This window comes from Vigna umbellata, chromosome 6, assembly GCF_029865625.1.
Source record: "Vigna umbellata cultivar VRB3 chromosome 6, Vumbellata_1.0, whole genome shotgun sequence".
NCBI lineage: Eukaryota > Viridiplantae > Streptophyta > Magnoliopsida > Fabales > Fabaceae > Vigna > Vigna umbellata.
Genome location: NC_142170.1, coordinates 6788042 through 6793287, shown reverse-complemented (window position 1 = coordinate 6793287; position 5246 = coordinate 6788042).

The window sequence follows — 5246 nt, the reverse complement described above, 5'->3', positions numbered from 1 at the left end:
ATATATAGTTCTATAATTATTGTTTGTACCGTTCTCCATTTCAGACTAAAGTTTCGTCTTCATTGTCTTCATAATAGATGTAATGCTTTGATGCAATATCATTTCTCATTACTTATGCACAAATCTAATTTTAATTGGAAAATAACACTTTATAAGTTATATATATATATATATTAATCTTGGATAACAAAATTACAGGTAAGATTGAAGCACCTAGACATGTTTGGGTTGATGGTTGCAACGAAACAGCATACGAAAGGCACATATTCGGACACATCCATTTGAGTTTATCAACTTTAAGCATCATCTCAATCATAATCTTTGCTTTTCTCTTTAGTAATAATCTGATTATGAAACCACTAATTTCATTGATACTGATGCCAAAAGCAAGATATGGTGATGCTAATCTCACCTTTTCAAAGTCCTTAGTTTAATCATTCTTGATGCATGCATCTCTGACACTCCTTTCACGCGTTATTATAATTCATTTCTAAATTCACTTTTATGATCTGAAATATTTTGTTTTCCATATTTACATTGCTTTTTCTTCTGTTCATTATAGTTGTTAAATAGAGATAAATGTTCACTTTTTTTTTCATTGTGTACACGCAAATAAAATCACGATTTGACTTAGAATAAAAAACACGTTTGGAATTTTCTGTACATGATAACAAACAAAGCATAATGCTTTTAACATACGGAATGTACATTGAAATTTGACTGTACTTCTTGCAAAAACCAAATTTCATCTCCAAATAAATGGACACCGGGTTAGGACAAATCAATCCACAACTTTTAGATTCAATTTAGTTTGATAATAGTTTTTTTTTTTTATTAAATTTATGATAACAATATTAATAATATGCAATATATAATTACGTCAAATTATATAAATAATTTATTTTAATTTGATTCAATAAAAAAGTAAAAAGTACTATGATCTATATTTATTAATCTTTAAACTTTTTTATCAATTAAATATTTAATAATTTGACGAAGTATCTAACCGAAGCGCAAATTTGAAAAAATTCCAATATTACTTAGATTTAAGTATTTGTTTAAAATGTAAAATCAAACATATTATAAAATATAATAAAAACATGGTTCCTAATCTATAACACATTTAAATTAAATTAATTTTATTTTAAATTATTTTATTTTCAAATATTGTATATAATAATACAATTCAAATTTATAACTTTTTTAGTTTATATAATATTTTAATTACCATTTACTGTAAACTATTATTTAAATATTAAATAATGGTTGATAATTTTAAAATATAAATACTATGATTCTTTTAGTCGACTTGATCCTTGACGTTATTTTTTGGTCAAAATTGTTAAGATCTTTTTTTTTTCAATTGATGTTAATAAAGGATTTTTTTTTTTCAATTGTGTATGATTGAGTTTGTATTACGTGATATCAATTACAATCATTTAAACTAATTTTCATCTGAATTATTTTTATGATGTCGTTGATGGACCTTTTTTAATCAATGGTAATTGCAAACTCTCCTTACCAATTGACAAAAGAACAATCATAGGTAATATTAATCAAAATCTTTTTCAATTAGGAAAAAAAATCTTAACTAGCAATAGATAAAGGATTACATTAGTGTCTTTGATAAAAAAAATCATAATAAATATTGAAAAAATAACAACACAAACATCAATTTACATCAGTCAAAAAGTAGTGTTCTTGATATTAACCGAAAAATATAACTAGTATCAAGTTATAAATAACAAAAAAAAAATAAAAGAATTATTGTAAGAATGTGAATAAAAAACAATAGCTTCTATCAACAACAATAAAAACCCTTAAATCTTAAATCCTAAATCCAACATTAGTAAGAAAAATTGTAATTAACATCGATTGATAAAATTGATACTAATTGAAGAAAACTTTGATTGACATAAACTAATCTCATTTCCATAAATTAAAGAAACAAAAAACGCTCTTAATAATATTGACAGAAAACTTGATTTATTGTTGGTTGAAAAATAACTCTTACCTATACCAACAAGATAAAATAATCTTAATATTGTCGACTAAAAAGTAAACATACTCAAATAAGTTTGAAAAAACTTTCCTCAACATCTTTGTTAAGCTAATAAAATTAAAATTAGAATTTTGATTAGAAAAAATACGAATGCAAGATTTTTTTTTCTTTTGAGGTAAAATTTTGATGTATCCAATTTTAAACTATTTAATTGCCTATAAAATTTTAAAAATTGACTTTTTTAAACGGTTTACTCAATCAACATATTTTGTCAAACACGTATTTTAAATTCTTTATGACAGAGGATAATAACGACTATCAATTTGTATTATTTATAATTAATTAATAAATAAATTTATTTTTAATCCCCATAGTTTTAATATGATGTTTTAATTTTGCAGTTTTGTTTGAAAAAACAAAATTGGTTGTATATATTTGGTTCGATATTTTTAAAAACTTAGTAGTTCTTCATTACTTAGCTATTATATTAATGCTACGAATGGTATTTTCAATACAATAGTGGCAATATAATTAAAATTTAAATATAAAGTTGTTAACTAGTTTAGTTTTGATTTGAGAAATCAAAGAATGAAAAGTAGTTTGTCTTCCTACACAAAGCATGTAATATTTTGGTTAGTTTTTTAATTCGCTTTGACCAATGAGTCAATTTGTTTATTTCGTCTAAAATTATATGAATTTTAAAATATAAGATAAATAATTAACTTAACCATTAATTTTTTAAGACGCTGTGAATTTAATTTTCTTTTAACATATTTATTTTTATATCAAAATACGTAAAAGTAATACGAGATTGTAACACCTTATTTAAATTGATATTCTAGTTGGTGGACTAATATAGTACCTTTATATAATATATTTTATAGAATTCTGAAACCTAAATTCCGAGAAAAATAATTAGAAGACTTTAGAAAGTTAAACAATTACTTATTTATCTTTAAGCAATTTTATCTAAGGTCAAATATGTTTTCATCTCTAAATTTTGTGACAAAAATCGAAATTTTAATACATTTTGATTTCAAAACTTGAAAAAATAATAAGTATAGTCATTTTAATTTAATTACATTAGTTTCTTTCATGTGTCAAATACGTTTGTCAAGTAAAAATAAGTAAAAATAATTGGATTAAAAAAATTATATCCATTCAATTTTAAAGTTTTGACTCTAAAATATATAAAATTTTATAAATGAGTTTTAATTTCACATCAAAGTTTAGAAGTTAAAAACATATTTAATCTTTTATGTTTCTATAGATTGAAGATAAAATAATTAAATTATAGGTTTAAACCCTCCCTTGGTCCTCAAGTTTGTATGGAAATCTCAGTTTGGTCATCATCTTTTTTTCTGTCTTAATTGGATCATTTTTTTTGTAAAAATGAGCACATTGTACCATAACCGTTAAGTGGTGTGAGACGGCGTTAAATTGATGTGAGCTGGATTTTTTCATTTACTGACGTGACATTGTGCACTAAAATTGAAAGGCCACGTGGTGATGTTTTGACTAAAATTTCGATGTTTTGTACACTAACAAAATAAAAAATTTAACTTTTATATTTATTTATAAACTTTCTATTATTTATCTATTTAAAGTTATTATACCCTAGCTATATTTATCTCTTATAAATATCTTATTATTAAATGTGTACAACTATTTTGTTATAACAATATATTTTAAGAATTAATTTAATAATAAATAAGAAACTATTTTCAAATTAAATTATAATATTATGATTAATATTAAAATTTTTTAACGTATTGAAAAATTAAGATTTTCATTTTTAAACCTAAATTAGCATTGAAGATTAAATTAGTCATCTATCTACAAACAAATTAAAAAGAGAGAAAAAGACTATAACCCCTTTTGGAAATTTCCAGTAAATAACCTTGTTATACTGTCAACAAGATACTCAACAAAATATCTAATATGGACTAATATAAAAATAGTCATTTATTTATGTCTAACAACAAAATATATATGTAAAAAAATTTATAGTTACATCTTTATAAATAAGTGGAGGAGATTTAAAAGAGATTTTTCATTGAACCACGTAAAATAAATACTTTACATAAGATGTTAAGATAAAAGTGGCAAAAATGAGTTGAGTTGGGCTTGACGGATCAAAATTGGAGGCAGTCGAGTCTGATCATTGGTAATTTTTTAATTAAAAATTAAAATAAAAGATAATTAAAAAAATTAAATTTTATATTATATTTTTTAATAGTGTAAATATATATTAATATTGTAAATTATATTATTAATATTTACAAATTAAGTAATTATTAATATTAATGAAATTTTTTTAACATGTAATAATTATTTAAATTTATTTAATTAAAAATATTAACAATTAAAAGTTTAGAAAATATTTTATATGATTAAATATGTTTTTAATATTCATTTATATATAAATAAAAAATGAAAAACAAAATATTTAAAAAATAAAAACAAAATATTTAAAAAATTGAAAAAAAAATAATGGGTCAGCTCGGTCTACCTGTTAACTAATATTGTACGGACATTTCTTCTTTGGGGGCTAAAATATCTTTGCTGCCATAGTACATTTTGAAGGATATTTATTAATTAAAGTTATGTTTACACTATTAAAGGTCAAATGTCTTCTTGTTTTTCTTCACAATTTACGTGCTAAGCCATTTTATGCTGGCAAATGATCTAAAGAAGTTTTTAAACTCATGTGAAGATAATCTAAAAATATTGGCTCTTATACCGTGATTTATTTGCAATCGTTCTTACTCAATAATCACTCAGAAGCTATTTTATTGATTGATAAAATTGCAGTTTATGTAGAACATACATCAAAAATCAGTAGAGTCAACATTAATAAACAAAAAAGGACACTTTAGGAGGTTTCACATGTTCCAAATCAGCCGCCTTTATCCAAAACAGTAAATTTCTTAAATATGAGAATCAAAAGGCATAGAATGGGTCAGCCAAGAGCCGTGATCTGGTAGAAATAACGTAAAAAGTAAAATATTTTGTTTTTAGTTAAATATATTTTTAATTCTTATAAAAAAAAATTAGTCTTAAATTTGATATATTTTTATTTTAAATTATAGAAATATATAAATATAATTTTTAATTCAACTATATTAAATCTTTTTATGTGTTAATTACTATTTTAAATTAGTATTTACTTTTTGACACATACTAATTTAAATATCAGTTTAAAACATTATTTAGTATGTAAAATTTAATATTATTAAATTAA